The sequence below is a fragment of the Giraffa tippelskirchi genome, chromosome 9 (genome assembly GCF_054371585.1).
Source record: "Giraffa tippelskirchi isolate mGirTip1 chromosome 9, T2T-mGirTip1v1.2.pri, whole genome shotgun sequence".
Lineage (NCBI taxonomy): Eukaryota > Metazoa > Chordata > Mammalia > Artiodactyla > Giraffidae > Giraffa > Giraffa tippelskirchi.
This window is the reverse complement of record NC_137283.1, coordinates 39,459,075-39,477,335: the sequence shown is the minus strand read 5'-3', so window position 1 is coordinate 39,477,335 and position 18,261 is coordinate 39,459,075. Positions and strand designations below refer to the sequence as shown.

The 18,261-nt window shown below is 39.1% G+C and overlaps 1 protein-coding gene and 1 non-coding gene across 42 annotated transcripts in view; both read right to left on the bottom strand.

The window, feature by feature from the left end:
- FHIT (fragile histidine triad diadenosine triphosphatase) overlaps positions 1 to 18,261 on the bottom strand; it is a 1,651,033-nt gene that overhangs the window by 596,782 nt on the left and 1,035,990 nt on the right. The gene's annotated exons all lie outside the window — the stretch shown is intronic.
- On the bottom strand, positions 15,869 to 15,941 carry TRNAC-GCA (transfer RNA cysteine (anticodon GCA)). The gene has a single exon. It is a non-coding gene; the product is annotated as a tRNA-Cys (tRNA).

Below are 18,261 nucleotides of genomic sequence, written 5' to 3'. Positions count from 1 at the left end.
GTACACCTTGGTTTACAGCTATTATTTCTTTCCCAAGATTACATTTCTATGTGAAAACGTCAGTGTAAATATAATATGCTATGCTATGCTATGCTAAGTCGCTTCAGTCGTGTCCGACTCTGTGCGACCCCATAGACGGCAGCTCACCAGGCTCCGCCGTCCCTAGGATTCTCCAGGCAAGAATACTGGAGTGGGTTGCCATTTCTTTCTCCAGTGCATGAAAGGGAAAAGTGAAAGTGAAGTCGCTCAGTCGTGTCTGACTCTTAGCGACCCCGTGGACTGTAGCCTACCAGGCTCCTCCGTCCATGGGATTTTCCAGGCAAAGAGTACTGGAGTGGGGTGCCATTGCCTTCTCCGTCATTAATTGTAATAGTGGAAAGAGATATTTACTTTGCAAATTCTGACTATTGGGGTTTCTATGCCCATAGTGATAAATTATTTATTTCTAATTTGCACTTTTCCTAAAATGCTCAAGTCAAATACCACAGAATTTATAAACTACCAAAGTTAAGGAGACAGCACACCGGGTACTAACTATGAAAAATGTGAAGATCCTAGTCTTTGACTTCAAAGTCACTGTTCTCCATAGAAATGAAGAACACATATACTTTATCAACCTTCCATAACAGCAGAAAATGTTTAATAAATGTCTGTCAGTTGAGAAAGAGGTCAAGTGTAGATCTTAAAGTCAATTCACTACATGCTTCCTTCCCAGTATTATAGGGCATAAGAGAAAAGACTAAAATATACCTGCTAGTTGCCTTTGAAAATAGTGCCGTGTTTAATGCCATGAAAACCATCCTGAGAAGGTACAATTCTCAGTCTGTTCCCTTCCAAGGAGTTAGGGAAAATTAACAGTGAGTACTGGACTAAATCAATTCACATGAAGAGTCATGGGCAAGTTAAGGGTTCACAAAATTTACTTAAAAGGTCAAAAAAAATGTTTTAAAATCACATCAACACTTTGATATGAATGAAGACCTATCTGGAGCTAAGATCCATCACCTTGTGAAAAAACCCAAAATCAAAACAAACAAACAGAAACAGTTCAAAATATGAACTACACCTAGGTACTGCCACGGCATTTTTTAGAAGGTAAAACCACTGATAACTGCATTCTAAAATGCAATCTAAGTAATACGGTCTACCCTGAAACCACCAATTCCTCTCCAACCAACATTCACTCTGAGTCCTTTCCAACACCCTTCCATGAGCAGCCCAGCACTCTTCAGAGGCACAAGAGGGGATCCACCGTACTTAGAGAACTCTAACTGCAAGAAGGGAATTGGGAGTCTTGACCTTTGGGATGATAAAAAGAAATGCTAATTAAGTTCCACACATTAAAATAACCCATGCAAAAACATTCTTGATGAAATAAAATAAATAACATAACAGACCCACTGTTGCATGTCTGAGTGTACTTTTGAGATGCTGAAATGCAATTGATGCATTCAAACATGAAACCATCAAATTCTACAGCTGGAAGGGACCTCTGACAGTAATTATTCCAAAACCCTCAAGAGGAGCTTAAGTTCCAGTAAATATGAAGAACATGATCAAGGTCACAACTTAGCTAGCAATAGAAGTTGGACCAGAATAATGAACTAGTTTCATTACGTCACACTTTTAATTTCTAAACACCAATTGGCATGAGTGCAGAAGCAATGACTATAATCACATGCTGTGTCTAAAATAACAATCACAAAAATAAACCTACAGCCTCAGTTAAATCATTCCCAAGACACAACATTCCCATTCTCAAAGATCCCTCATATTGCCATTTGTAACCAAAGCCATTTCCCTTCTACCGAAGTTCCCTGTCCATCCTTAAACACTTGCAACCACTCATCTGTTCTCCATTTCTCTACTTCTATCATTTTAATAATATTGTATGTGAATATATGGAATCACACAACATGTAACCTTTAAAAATGGCCTTTTTCACTCAGCGTAACTCTCAGGTGATACATGCAAGTTTTTGTGTAGCTTAATAGTTCATTTTTCTGAGTGCTGAATAATCTCCATGATGTAGACATACCACATTTCATTTACTCATTCACCTGCCCAATCACATCTAGGTTGTACTTCTGCTGCTGCTGCTGCTGCTAAGTCGCTTCAGTTGTGTCCGACTCTGTGCGACCCCATAGACGGCAGCCCACCAGGCTCCCCCGTCCCTGGGATTCTCCAGGCAAGAACACGGAAGTGGGTTGCCATTTCCTTCTCCAATGCATGAAAGTGAAAAGTAAAAGGGAAGTCGCTCAGTCATGTCCGGCACCTAGCAACCCCATGAACTGCAGCCTACCAGGCTCCTCTGTCCATGGGATTTTCCAGGCAAGAGTACTGGAGTGGGTTACCATTGCCTTCTCCAGGTTGTACTTCTGGGCAGCAGTCAAATCTGTCCACTTTACTCCATTGGCCCTAAATCCAGGCCCCATAGTCCTTAACGTCTCTTATTAAAGGCATGGCACTGGTTTCCCTGATTTCAAGCTCTTTTGTAAACAGTGCCCACCTTTCCAGTACACAAATACGATCTCCTCAAAATATCTTACATTCTCTAGGGTTCGTTAGATTCCTGGATATGACGTAGGCCTCCCTACTCTCAAGAATCTCATCTGTTCATTCATTCAAAATAGTGACATGGTTTTCCTTTAAGTGATTTATTCTAAAATAGAAATCTAATCTAACAATTATTCTAAGTCTTTGATAATTTTATGATCAATAAGATAAAACTAACACTGGTGTTTTAAAGTGGAAAAGTAACTCTGTGACATATGGCATTAGCATTGCTTCAGAAGAACAAGAAGAAGAATTGGAATTTATAGTAGAGCTAGTATACTTCATCAGGAGAGTCTTATGTATCACTTGAGCATGGAAATATCAACTGTATTTGCAAATCTGTACTATTACTCATGAAACAAAGAAGCTGTACCTAACCAAAGCATAATTACAGACTAAGCTTGAAATCCTCGTCATTAGTTCATTCAAAGTCATGCATTTTTCTCATAGACTCAAAAATTGTTCCAGAAACTGCCTACTTGACATATTCTGACAAATACCTACTAAGAACGTCACATGAATAATTCTAGCCCCCTAAATCATCTGTTACGCTTCCTCTAATTCTTCCCTTTGAGACAGCCCACAGCTCTGATGTGCGTTTACTCTTGCTCCAAACCTACCTTGGAATTCAAGCTGATGATTTTTAGTCATTAGGTTTGAGCAAAACGCAAACACACACATGCAAAATTCACACCTAACTTTCTTTTTCTAGCTATTTTATTTATTTTTCTTTTTTTATTGGAGTGTAATTGCTTTAAAAAGTTGCATTAGTCTCTGCTTTACAACAAGTGAGTCAGCTATATGTACACATATATCCCCCCTCCATCATGGTCCTCCCTCCCATCCACCTCCCATCCTACCAATCAGACAGCACCAAACTGAGCTCCGTGTGCTATACAGCAGATGCCCACTAGCTATCTATTTTACACATGGTGGTATATGTGAACCCTAATTTCCTAATTTGTCCCTACCCTGCCATGTCCACATGTCCATTCTCTATGTCTGCCTCTTTATTTCTGCCCTGCAAGTAGGTTCATCTGTACCATTTTTCTAGATTCCACATATATGCATTAATAGATAATATTTGTTCTCCTCTTTCTAATTTACTGCACTCCATGTGACAGACTCTAGGTCCATTCACATCTCTAGAAATGACCCTAATGTTCCTTTTTAATGGCTGAGTTATACTCTATCGTGTACATGTACCACATCTTCTTTATCCATTTCTCTGTTGATGGATATTTAGGTGGCTTCCACGTCTTGGCTATTGTCAGCAGTGCTGCAGTGAACATTGGCACACCTAACTGTTGAGCCTCTTGATGAGGAGAAAGACTGAGGGCAAGAGTGGGAGTGGGTGGGGGTGCAGATTACTCTATTTTTCTGTAGCACCTGAATTTTAAACAATGAAAATGAGCTTGTATATTGCCTCTGTGGTTTTAAAAACATTAAATGCTAAATACAAGTCTTATCAGTTAAAAATCAGGAGAAATATTAGGAAAAAAAAAGCAGTTTACTCTCAGGAGATAAACACACTGACTACGTGTATTTAAAGTGGTTATGATTCAATGTCAGACTAATATATTTTGCATCTATTTTAAACTGCATTTTAAAAGAAATATCAGGAGGCTCCAATTAGAAATGAACTGAAGGCCACTTTGAATCAGTATAGTGTGGGAATTAAATGATGCTGTTTCTATATTTTTCTTTTTTCCTTTTTTTTTTTTTTTTAATCACTAAGAGTTGAAAGAAAGCTTGGTTTTCATTGAAAGAGGCAAAAAAGCAGGTTCTGACTAAGTGTCTAAGGCTTCAGTGTGGGGTCCCCTACACCCCCTCTCTGCTCCTGGCATATCTAATCAATGAAATGCTTGGCGATTTTTTTTTCCCCTACAGCAGGCCCCTTTTTTTTTTTTTTCTCCTCTACCCTGAGCAGTTGCTCTAGCCTTAGCTCCTCTGACTTTTTAATCACAAAAAACATAGCTAACCAGTTGATTGTGTATTTTACTGTATCTTTCTCATTCCCCAATGTCTCAGTTTCTATTTATAGAAAATTCCTCTATTATACTATAACTTAATGTTCATCACAGTGTCTAGCACTCTGCCTTGAACTGAATAGCTATTCAAAGAAAACACTGGCAACAAATCTTGCTGAGTAAGACTGGTATGAACAACCAAACTGTATGGGCGGGGGGGGGGAACTTGAAATGTAATTCCCCAATTCAAAGGTGGCTTGACTATTCTCAGTCTTCCAGGAATCAGACCTCACTGACATATAACTCACACTCCTGACCTGAGAACATTCTCAGGCTCTGTCGCTTCATCACAGTTAATTGGGAGAAAGTGTCAGTCACCAGAAAAATTCCAACTAACTGAAGACGGAACTGAAATGGCCAGGCTCTAATGCGATCTGAATTTCTCATCAAGCAGCACTTTAAGGTAACACAGGCAAGATTGCCTAGAGCTAGAAAAAGTTTTAATACCATCAATTTTATACTGGGATAAAACAAAAACAATTTTCAACCTTTAATTGCAAGCTTTGTTAATAAGTTTCTCCCCTTTTCCTCACAGTTATGAAAAACTCCTAATACTTGGGTTGCATGGGAATAAAGCTAGGAAGGACTTAAATTTCAGGCCAATTGGAGACACATTTTTAAAAAATATTAGCATCAAGATTGATAATTGGGATACCTGGAAACTACCTTTTCCTGAATCACACAGAGCCTGGAGTGATGGTAAATTCAAATCAATAAGCCTGTGATAAAGGCTATCCAAATAATCTAGTTTACTGATTTCTAAAACTCTGATCACTGTGCACAACATTCACATTCCCACTGCAATAGATGTTTTCTTTGGCTTCTGGAAGCAGGGCAGCAATGGCTAACAGGTTTCGGCTGTCTTGCCACCTTTGATTGCCAACTACTGCCTGCCACACGGTGAAGAGGGATGTTAAAGTTGCCTCTGGGCTTTGTGGAAGGAAATAGCAAAATCCATTCCATCAGCTACATTCTGTCAATGTGGCAAACTAGTGCTAATTGCTTTGGGTCCTCTCTCAGAAAGTGCATTGCTTGACACGTGGAAGGCTATGTATGTTTCAGAACCCCCTTTGCAGTTGGACACGGTCACATGACCAGTTTGGGGCCACAGGCTGTGATCAGTGTTGACACGTTTCACTTACCTGTCCACATTGCACCTGTCCATGCCTTTCCTCTACAACTGTGGTAAACCTTTAAGTCTCAAAATAAAGATTTCACAAGACAGCAGTGGACTAAACTGATGAGGTGCTCCTTGGAGAATAGCAGCCCTGGAGAGACTCCTGGAACCATAATGGAACTTGCAAGGTTGAGAAACACACGATGGTTGGTTAAGACACAGAGATTTTGTGACTGCATTATAGCCCAGCCTGCTCTAACTTCTACACCAACTCCTAGAGCAGGAGCAGGGGTGTTCATTGTTTGGCATTTCTTAGGAGTCACAAATGAACATTCAGGAATACTGCTTGATCTTTCATTTAAAACATCCACCAACCCCACTGTGAATTTCCATCTAGTGTAATAAGAATCCTTGTGTTCACATTGTTTATGTTCATTGTGATTACTGCCAACTGTGACTAGCACTTTGGCTCATATCTGGCTCCTTTATCCTTTCTCTGCTTTTTTCTTAAGGACACATATGTTCCAAAGCCGACTTGACATCTCATGATACTAAATACAACGTGCTTCTATAAAAAGCCAAAGGAAAAGTTGCCACCACTGTGGCTCTTTTCAATCCCTGTAAGCAAGCTAACATCTTGAACTTTCCTGTGTTTCAGTCACAGGGTCACTTAATTTGGTAAATGAACTATACTTATTGTCAATGACATCAGGGAGATTCCTTCCACAGTTTTACATATCTGTAACAGCAGGCTTCCAATAAAAAAGATGTCTAACATTGGAACAAATGACCATTTGAGAACAAAAGCTTATGCTTCCATTTACTAGATGCTAGGAATCGTTCCACGAGATTCACTGGTATCAATGTGTTCAACATCCCCAGCGGCCTTGGGAAGTTTTACTGTCATTTGATAGATAAAAAAAAAACAAAAAACAAAAAACCTAGTGTGTGAGTTTACATGCTTGCAAAAAACATTGATCTTTTATCGTCATAAACTAGAATAGAGTCCTCAGATGAAACATAGAATGAGCAACTGAACTTTCAGACAAATAAGACTTTAAAGTAAATATGTGCCATGTATCATGTGGGATATATTTATACTAAACAAATTTAACTGAAATTTAACAAGAACCGATTTTGCATTTTCCATCTTTCCTTTGCTCTACTTTTTTACAACTGTTAATCCTAATAATTTAAAAACATCTTCACTGAAGAAACATATTAAAATACTCTAAAATCTAAAAAAAAAAGAAGATGAATTTACCTGAAATTCAAATTTACCTGGACTCCTGTATTCTTATTTGCTAAATCTGGCAACTGAAAATTAGAAGCAAGATTTGAAATTTTCATCAATACTCAGTATTTGTAACTTTATTAAGCACCTAAGCGGACAATACATGTCTCTATCAAAGAAAGTTAAAGAAGGTATGAGGAAAAATAAAATCTTTCAATCTAGTACGTAATAAAATGCCAAAATGCATTTCATTTTAACATGCACTTTTCCTTTCCTACTTCTCAGCCTGCAGCATTTGAGAAGGATCCAGATGTTGATATGTGATTCTGCCAGGTGCCACCTTTCATGTCTAAATTGGTGAAAGTCCTACCTGTGAGTCTCTAAGGCATTCACTCTGTTAGAATTTGGGGATGAGGTAGTTCGCAAAGAAACACAGAATTTTTTTTTTCTTTTTATTACTTTTACAGCATGAATATTCTAGCTCAGGCAGAGATGAAAGGACATAATAGATAGGAAACATTGCTCTCCCAATGTATTCCTCAAAAAGTCCTTGTCAATCATATTCAGTAAAGTGCATCAAAAATAATGCTTACCCTGGCATGAGCCTGTGTGGAGTTTAACATTCTGGGGACAAATAATGAAATAGGTGTAGAATGAGACTAAGCAAATGTTCAAATCTGAGGTTCCTCTGAATAAAGTGCACCCAGAGACTCTTAATAACATCGTTTTAAACTCTTGGTCTCCCTTCTGGGGTCTGTTTCATGCAGGGCGGTGAGTTACTGACAATAAGTTAATATCTCCTCTCAGCCCGAGCAAGTATGCCTTCCATAGCCATTCATCAAGAGCTTCAAAACAATATGTTTATCTTTCTACTTGTTGTGAATATTAATAAATTAAGATCTTTAAACTGTCTAGAAAGAAGTAAGAAATAACTGCCAAGAGCTTCGGTGCCGATGATGTATTTACATACATTAGAGAAGTACCATTAACAGTAATTAATGGTGCTTTTACATCTCAAAATGCATTGCAATTGACTACCAATTTGTTTTGGAGGTGTTTGCAATCATAAAATAAATCTCATCCTAAATGGATACTTAGTAATTTTTAATAATTTTAAACTGTGATGCTCTATTAATGCTTTAGCAATAACACACAGTTTTATGAAGACAGTTTTTTTTAATTTAGACTTTTTATTGGACTTTATTAAAGTTAATGAGACTGCATTACTTATGTTCTATCTTCATTCAGAATGTTTTTAAAGGTCACAAAGGCTAATTTAAAAATTTGTATTTTGGAAAAAGCAAATTCAGTCAGTTAATGACTGTACAATTAAAATGTAATTCTACTACGTTCTTTTATTGGTCCACTAAATTTTAAAGGAACCCATGTTTAGTAACGTAGTATGTCTTTGTGAGCACTTTTTAACATGAAAAGTTTAAGACATATCACTGTTATGAAGTAGAATGGATACAATGCTGAGGAGAATTTCACTAACCCCTATTCTCTTCTGGACTTCATGTGCCTTTTGATTAGAACTAGAGTACTCCGGTGGCTCAGTGGTAAAGAATTCACCTCCAATGCAGGAGACACAGGAGATGTGGGTTTGATCCCTGGGTTGGGAAGATCCCCTGGAAGAGGGCATGGTGACCTACTCCAGTATTCTTGCCTGGAGAATCCCATGAACAGAGGGGCCTGGCAGGCTGCAGTCCAAGGGGCCACGAAGAGTTGGACATGACTGAAGCAGCTTAGAACGCACAGAGTGCACAGTGCCTAGAAACTCCCCTGAAGGATATGTATACCAACTGAGCTTCTAAAGAAGTTAAAAATCAGAAAACATATCTCACTAAGTCAATACATCCTGCAATATTTCACTAGTGACTTCTGTCTCATTTTGGTTGAGAAAACTAAGAGGAAAATGAAAAATATATTTGCTTTGAGGGTGCCAAGGCCACATGGAATAGAAATTTGAGCTAAAATACTTAACCCTTTCCATAGCCTTTCCATGCAAGATGGAAACTGTAAAAACAGATTGCAGCAATCCTGACATGAGCTACTAAGATATCATTTGCAAAAGTCTCTTCGATGTCTCTTTCAGTCTATTTTATTTCCAGTAGGAACAACTGTTCAACCCTTTGAGAGTAGTTCTTCACAACCATTCCTCACAACAATATATGTGTAAAATTAAACTGAGTTTCTTTGAACTGTTCACAATATGGTGAGAGCTTATAAGGCAATAATTCTAAATATACAACAAAAAAACAAATGTTTCACGATTTTACAAATTTAAGGGAATATGTAGGAGGAGTACCAAACATACTCGGCATGTTTAAAAATACACTTGATGCTTGTCAGCTCTCAAACAGCACAGACATATTGTTTGCATTATCAATAATAACAGGAAAATCATAAAGAATTAATCATGAGTATTTGCCTTCATCTTAGGATCACAATAACAAGACCTACGTGCTGCATTTCTCTTGTGGTGAGGCAAAAGGAGTCGAACACAACTTAGCAACTGAACAACAGCAACAACAAAAATATAATACATGATTATTATGAAGACAAAGCTACTCATTTTTATATGTTCTTAAAGAATTTCAAATCAAGACAGCACGTCCTTCTTTTGACATTACCCCACACAACAAAGATGAGAGCTTTGAGAAATTTTTGATGCATCTGAATAACTAAATGTACCTATGCTGACTGCAACAAGGCTCTCAGTATAAGGAGATAAGGAACCAGTATAGAAATCTGTCTCCAGTAAAGTGTCTCCTCAAATTATAACTTCCTTAATATCGACAGAAAAATCTCATTTCTAAAAAATGGCAAATTCCCACATCATCTTGTCATTTGACCTTTGACTTCTGTCCCCTTGATACTCCCTAATTCCAAAAGACAAGATTGATATTGATGGTTCCAACATCTCATCTGCTCAGAGCAAGGCAGTGAGATGATATCCGATAAAAGACCTGAACATTTCAACTCCGTCGTCACTGATAGAAGGCACTATGAACTCTAGGAAGAAGAGACTGAATGCCATGCTTGGGCTTTTGCCATTGTGAAAAATTGGCCCTAATAGGTGTTGAATGACGCTGATCTTTACTTTGAGTACGTTTTTAAAATGATTCCTGCTACAGTTATCATGGATTCATGTATCCTTAAAACTTTACAGGTAATAGCAAGGGCAAGTCTTTTCACAAGCTACATGGCACTGTTGTTGTTTTGTTCCCAGAGGGAAGAGACACTTGACCAAGTATTGCACAGCCTTTATATTCCTGGGGTCAGCTAAAGCTTGTCATGATCCTGGACAAAAATTGTAATAGTTGATTTTCTGTGATAGACACTTCTGGAGGTCATATTCTGAATGTGCCCAGACTCTTAAGGCAACCACAGCTGATCAAGGTAAATAAGGTGAGGGCACTACTATGTTCAAGACACACGCTGGTGGTGCATGATCATGCTAATCACTGCTGATGATAACAACAGCTGCCGACATTTACAGATGGAGTGCTCTGTCGTGTACACCATGCACAGGCCTCTAATGTGTCACCTCACTGTATCCTTACAACACTACTGTGAGTTAAAAACTATTAGCAACACTACTTCACAGGTGTAAAAATAAAGGCACAGAGCTACCTGGCCCAAGGTCACTGGGAGTTCAACTCAAACCCATTTGTTTAGTGAGTTCATGCTGTCCATCACCACAGTGCCAGCTGTGGAAGGAGTCAGACTCAAGCCAGTCCCCACTCCATCTCTTATACAACCTTGGGTAAGTTACTTAACATCACAAAGCCTCAGTATCCTCATATATCATTTGTGGACTATAGCACTACCTACCCTACAGGTATCAGAAAAAAACATTCCAAACTTTGAAATAAGCAAATGAGATTAACTGGATTCCTTCAGAAAAGTGTCCCCAAGGCTGGGCATCACTTACTGTTTACAGGACTATTTTACAACTGATCTGAGAGAGTAAATTGTGTGAGCTGTTATGGATCAGCTAGGCATTATGCTGTTTTGTATCTGGCCCAACAACCAATCAAATTGTGCACACACACACATAGAGACACAAATACACATATATTTTTATGAAAAAAATCTTAAATTTGGGCTGATTTTAGTGTCTTACTAGGTCCTTCATCCTCAAATAATGAGCTGAATAAGATCTTAAATTGTGTTTATAATCGTACAACAGCCATGAATCCGCCCTTCTGCAAACTGATTTTTAACACTAGATTATTTCGAGAATTAAATGAGATAATACATATGAAATTTTCAGTGTAGGGGCTGTCACATATGATTCAACAAATACCATTCTTTACATCATTGCTATAATCATCTCAATAAATGTTATCACCACTATCATGCTATTTAAATTTTTTAATATTAAGAATTGCTTCTGTTTACTCATATTCAAATATTAACAGGGGTTAACACTGAAGAGTTAATAACTAGTTCTGAGAATAGCTCCAAAATGACACTGTTACCCAGAGCTGAAGCTACTTTAAAATCTGGCCTTGAGAGCCTTTATCTTGCAAACCACACACAGAACAGAAATGGCAATTTTAAGGGATACATTTTCGATGCACAGAAGCCTGTACATCAGCTGCCTGTCACCTCTGTTAAGTAGTATTCATTACAGTGATAATTGACAGTTGTTTCCCCTTCTAAGTGATTGCTCTGTAGTTCCATTATGTTCTATCAAGGAAGTACTAGTCATTAATTACCAATAAGCTGAGCACCAACTTTGCTTGCAGTAGAAGGGTTGGACCCGTTAATTGTGGGGGTGGTGAGGTAGCAGGGAGAGGATGAACTCTATGAAGCAGGAGACTCACAGTGACAGGATGTTGTTACAGGCATGGGTGGGGATGGACACTGCTTCTGCAAGGATGAGAGACCTCTGCTTTTGAGGCTCCTAGTCCACTCAGAAAAGCAAAAAGGAAGAAATCTCAAACCAGTGGCCCAAAAAGTATGGTGGACATTAAAAAAAAAAAAAAAAACACACACACACACACTTTGAACATGAAAAAATAAAATCAAAGTACTTAAAGTATTCCTAAAGTAACAACAGAACTTTTTTTTTTCCTTTAGTTAAATTTAAAGTGTGTGGCAGGTGAGTGGTCAGCAAGTATAACAGAGGTTTCTTGCATTTCCAACTAAAACACTTCTGTAACTCTCCTATTTGGGAAATAATATCATAAGTCTAAACTAGGACTTTTGTGAAGATGCAGGCTGAGCCCCAAGGGTTGAGCCCTCTTCTCTCACCCCTCAGACCCTGAGCTCTGATTTTTAGCCAACCCTCCAACATCCTGTGCCTCAGTGCTGGTCTCTTTTCCTGCTTGTTTTGTCTTTCATGATTGAGCCGTTAGGGGCTCTTTTGAGAGATCCAGGGAGACATGTCCTAGCTGCTCTCCAGCTTCTTCCATTAGTTCCATTCCTGCAGCCACAGTGGTCCCCTGGTTTCTCCAATTCCTGTCATGTATTACTTGCTATAATTTTTCTGAATGCACTTAATCACACAAGCTGTCAGTTGGTTTCACATTCAGGCATCTTGCCTCATCAATAAGACTGTGCCACCCTAAAGACAAGGAAATGGCTTCAGAGTATAATTAAGAATTACAGAGCGCCACTGCTTTGAAATCTGTCTGGCCATGTGGTCACTTGGCAGAGCAGACAAGCAAGAACCACCTCTGTTTATTCCTCCAGCATTCCTCTGCCATAGGAAAGGAAGATCGCTGCTTTTTCAAAATGTTTTTAAAGGTATCTATGGGTTTCTGGCTTCCATGGAGACTAAGACCTACCATCAGAAGCCTCTGGACTCCCTGGTATGTGCAAACATCTGCTGGTAACTGAGTTCCTGTTCTACAGTGATTTTCAAAAGAGGATCCTGGGTTTCTCTCAAGATGAAAAAAGAGCAGTGCTCTCGAAGTCTTAAAGCAGTCTCAAAGAGACTGGTGCTGAAAGGTGGGAGGATTTAGCTAACAGGGCCACGAGGACAGGAACTGGGTAGAGATTAAGGTCAACCAAAGACCAAGTGAGAAAGTCTAACGGAACCAGCTAATTACTAATACATCTGGGCACTAATATATCTGGAGCAAGGGTAGGTATGATAGGAAAGGGGCAGACCAAAAGACCTGAGGGGCAAGGGCAGAGATAGAGAGCCCCAGGAAACTAGAGAGTACTGGAGGTCCAGCTTGGCCCAAGCTGGCCTTACACAGGCACAACCCCTAAGGCAAAAGCACTCCAGGAATTCTGGAAACAAAGGGGCATAATCACAGGAGAGGAAGGAAAAATGGGGTCATTTCAAAACTTTCACTTTGGAATTAATTTCAATATATCCCCTAATTGCAAGAACTAGAATAGCATAAGGAACACCTGTCTATACCCCAGATCCATCTATTGTTAACATTTTTCCTATCTACTTATCATTTGCACTTTCTCCCTATACACACATTATTTATTTCCTGCCCTTATTTTGAAAATAAGTTTCATTCAGTATGCATTTACAAATAAGGACAGTCTCTCTTACCACCACAGTACAGCAAGCAACTTCAGTAAATGTAACATTGGTACCATGTTTTATCTAATCCACCAACTTCTCTTTCCCAGTTTTGTCCATTAACCAGCAATGTCCCTTATGACATTCTCTCGGTCCAGTGTAAGACTCAGCATACAATCTCATTTAGTGGTCATCTCTGCAATCCCCTTTGACCTCAAACATTTCTTTGTCTCTCTTTGACTTCTTCTGTTTCACAATATGTCCCTACTTCTATCTTCCACATACTTTTTTTTTTTTTTTAATAGAACTGTGCCTTATTGGGGTTTCTCTGATGTGTCCTGGAGATTGCATTTCTATTACGTATTCCTTGGCTGAGTAGCACATTGGTCACTTTGTGCCCTTCTCAGGGCAGCACATCTGGAGGGACATGATGACTATCTGCCTTTCACTGTTGATGTCAATTCTGATCACTGGTCAAGATGTTGTCAGCTTTCTGTACTGTAGTGTTAGCATTTTTTCTAAACAGAAGACTGCTTAACATTCTGATTATGTGTTAGACAGGAAGAGGATTTAGTTCACGATGTTTTCGTTGCATAATGACAAAGTATACACATTTTAAAAAGCTTAAAGGTGTGTTTTGTTTTAAACAATGACACAAGTTTAGGACCTGCACATAATTGTTCACTTTGCACTGTCTACCACTCTGAGCTGTGAGCTTTTATTATGCAAAAGCTGTGCTTCATGAGCCATTGTTTGTCTGTGCTCCTTCTCAATAAAAACTACACATACAATAACCAATGAACAAGCCCTTCTAAAAATCCAGTCCAGAGATGGATTTTCACATTTTAAAATGCATTACAGGCTGTTCAAGCTAACTAAGAGACAATTTCAGTCAACTGATCCACATACACGCTTTTACAGGTGAGAAAAATCAAGGCCTGGGGAGGAAGAAAGGATTGGTCCAAGGTCATGTAACACAATTGTTCTTTACTAACCCATTATGAAATCAATTCAAGGTGCCATGGGGGTATGTTTTAAATTGAAACAATATCTGACAGGTCAGTATACAGCAAGGGTAAATACTATTTGGTACAACTTTTGTTTTCATTACATGTGTTTATAAATACATATGTTTGCCTTTATTGCATAATGATATTAAATCTATTTCTTACTGAATGTCATGGTTAAAAACCTTAAAAAAGAAAATCTCCATGAGAACTTTGGTCTTCTAAATGAAAAACCAGTAGTCACTCTACTAGAAAAATTCTCCTTTAACTTTTGTGTGAAAATAAAGGTTGAAATGTTTTTGTTTCAAAAGTTCTGGGATGGGATCTGAGATTCTGTATTTTGCATTGGCCTGTGGGTAATGATAACAGTGAGGTTGACTTGTGGACACCTTTGAAAAGCCTGATGGAAACACTACATCCTAGGAGGGACTGAGTTTATTGTGAAGACTATCTACATGAAGTAGGTATCAGATTTATATCTATCTATCTACCTATCTATCTATATATATGTATGGTATATATTCATATTTAAATTGTTAACAAATTGTTAACAAATGGTATATATTCATATTTAAATTGTTAACAAATTGTTAAATTGTTAACAATGTTAAATTGTTAACAAGTTGTTAACACAATTCTCGAGTTTGATGACCATTCCTTTCCTCTCAATCATCTCTGACATATATATATAGGACTGCAGCCTACCAGGCTCCTCCGTCCATGGGATTTCCAGGCAAAAGTACTGGAGTAGGTGGCCATTTCCTTCTCCAAGTTGAGATTAGTTCCCCCAAATGACGGATGAGCAAACAAATTCAAACACCTTATTTTGTCCAAGGTCATACTGCTTGAGAGCAGAGGGGAATGGATCAGAATCCACCCAATCCCTAAGGTCATGCTCTGTCATACTCACTGACTCACACGTGGATATTATTCATTCACATGCTTTAGACTTGAGATTTGTTTAAACACACATACAGATATGCACATTGGCATTTTAATAAGCAATCTAGAGTATTCAAGGGTCAAGAGATGAGTGAGAGGAAACAAACATGCTCATCAGACTCTAGAATTGTGTGCCTTCTGATGTGGCTCAAGCGATACCATTAATTTTGTCTAAATTAAGTGAAGTGAAAGTCGCTCAGTCGTGGCCAACTCTTTGCGACCCCATGGACTATACAGTCCAAGGAATTCTCTAGGCCAGAATACTGGAGTGGGTGGCCTTTTCCTTCTCCAGAGGAACTTCCCAACCCAGGGATTGAACCCAGGTCTCCTGCATTGCAGGCGGATTCTTTACCACCTGAGCTGCAAGGGAAGCCCAGGGATTGAACCCAGGTCTCCTGCATTGCAGGCAGATTCTTTACCAGCTGAGCTGCAAGGGAAGCCCAAGAATACTGGAGTGGGTAGCCTATCGCTTCTCCAGCAGATCTTCCCGACCCAGGAATCGAACCTGGGTCTTCTGCATTGCAGGCAGATTCTTTACCAACTAAGCTATCAGGGAAGCCCTGTCTAAATTAAAGGGGTCTCTTAAAAATAGTCCCATTTGGGCTTCCCTGGTGGTCCAGTGGCTAAGACTCCATGCTCCCAATGCAGGCGGCCTAGGTTTGGTCCCTGGTCAGGGAACTAGATCCCACATGCCACACTTAAGACCCAGTGTAGGCAAATAAATAAATATAAAAACAAACAAACAAAAAAACCAGTCCCATTCAATGGGGGAGGTGGAGGTGGAGGAACTAACATAGAAGGCTGGGGGGATAGAGTGAGCAGCAAATGACAAGCACTACAAACAAGATTCCATCATCTACAACTTAGATTTCATGTGGTATATTTAGTTCAAATCCTGGCACTTTATACAAATAGGTTGTCATGTAAAGTGCAAACAACTCTCTTTTGACAAAGTGATACGGCTTTGAAGCTGAGTTGACGGCTTTATATACCGCAAAGCTCTTTAAGTGACAAATGAAAGCAGGGTCTTGAAATTATGGTGATATGGAATTACTGCATAAATCCTTTCTGGTTCTGCAGGGGGTGGAGGGGAGGGAGCCAAAGGATAGCAGCCTTTTGCAATTAATTGAAAAGAAAAATCTGAGAGGATGAGGCTAGATTTTTCTAATCTTGACTCTGTGGAATGGACTTTGAACTTCCTGGCACAGAAATGAGATATGGCCCTGGAAATTTCAAATGAGATGTACAATGCTGCTTGAAGATCTGGCTAAAGTGCTTCTCTTGACCTAAATTATGCCAGGCACGGGCGTAATAATTATCTCTGATAGAGATATCGGGTGTGATGACACTAAAACCTTTTGATATGTTTGATAATGCAGCTTTTTGTGTACACAAGCTGCTTTCCCAAGCTGTCCACATCAGTGGTGTGTTCGAATGGAGCTGAATAGTTTCAAAGGATCTGCTTTCATGCTGGTTTTATTTAGCTTGAATAAACATTTCCAGTCAATCTCAAATAAAACCTCACTTCATAAACGCAGCTGCTCTGTGCTCATCTCTTAATAAGGATTTGTACAAAGAGACCTGTTGGGTAACATAGTTCTGACAGATGATTAATAAGAGATATAGGATTACTTTCTTAAAAAATCATACTTTGACTATAAGATGGCAAATTCATTATCCATGAATCAAAAGGAGCAAAGGATTTCAGTTGTATCAGAAGCCTTATCTGACTTCAATCTGACAGTTAACTCTAGGCCGTAAATGATTAAATAAAAGTCTAAGTTCATCCAAGCCTGGCAAAAATAAAACTCAAAGCCCAGAAACTTCAAATAACATAAGAAAAAGTCACTGACTTTCCAACCTCAAACAGAAATGGAGAGGAGATACATGATATGATGGAAACTATGATTTCAGATGGAGGGTCTCTTTTGCTGTTTGTGTTTTTCAGAACTAGATTTAAATTTTGCAATGCTTTCCAACAGAAGGGAAAGTTTTGAGAGTAATGTGACTTAACTTTTTAACAAAAACTTTAAAATTGAGATATAGCATCTGTACAGGGGCGCCACAAAATCTTTTAACATCTCTCCCAGTAAGAAGTAGGGGAATCTGTCCTTCCTCTCCTTGAGTCTGGTGGGCTCAGTAAGTGTTCTGACCAAGAGAATTCAGCAGAACTTACTCTGCCCAGGTCTTAAGAAACCGGTGTGTCCACTTAATCTCTTAAAAGAGCAGCTCTTACAGTCATACATTGCTCTAAGGTAAGGAGTCTGACCACCTTGAGGTCAACATGTCATATGAGAAAGCCCATTTAGATAGTTCTGGGGAGGGAGGGAAGACAGAGAGAGAGAGAGAGGGACCTAACCAACTTTCCGCCATTGGAGTCCCTCCAGTCCCAGCATCAGACTTGATTAAAATGAGATAAGCCAATCACTCCTGCAGTACCCTGTCTGAATCCCTGCCCCACAGCCTTGCGAGGTATAACAGCAACTAGCTGCTTTCAGCTGTTATGCTTTCGGGTGGTTTATACACAGAAATGAGTATCCAAAGTATATAGGAAGGTGGGATAATCTTAAATGTTATTGTTGCTGTGTAGCCACAAAGCAATGTTGTGAATCTTGTCTGATTCATTTGCGACTCCACGGACTGTAGCCTGCCAGGCTTCTTGGTTCATGGGATTTCCCAGGCAAGAATATTGGAGAGGGCTGCCATTTCCTCCTCCAGGGGATCTTGCCAACCCAGAGATTGAACCCACATGACCAGCATTGGCAGGAGGATTCTTTACCACTGAGCCACCTGGGAAGCCCAATCTGAACTTTACTGCTCTGCATTTTTGGATTTGTATACGCATTGGTAACCAGGACCCAGATCGTGAAGCATAG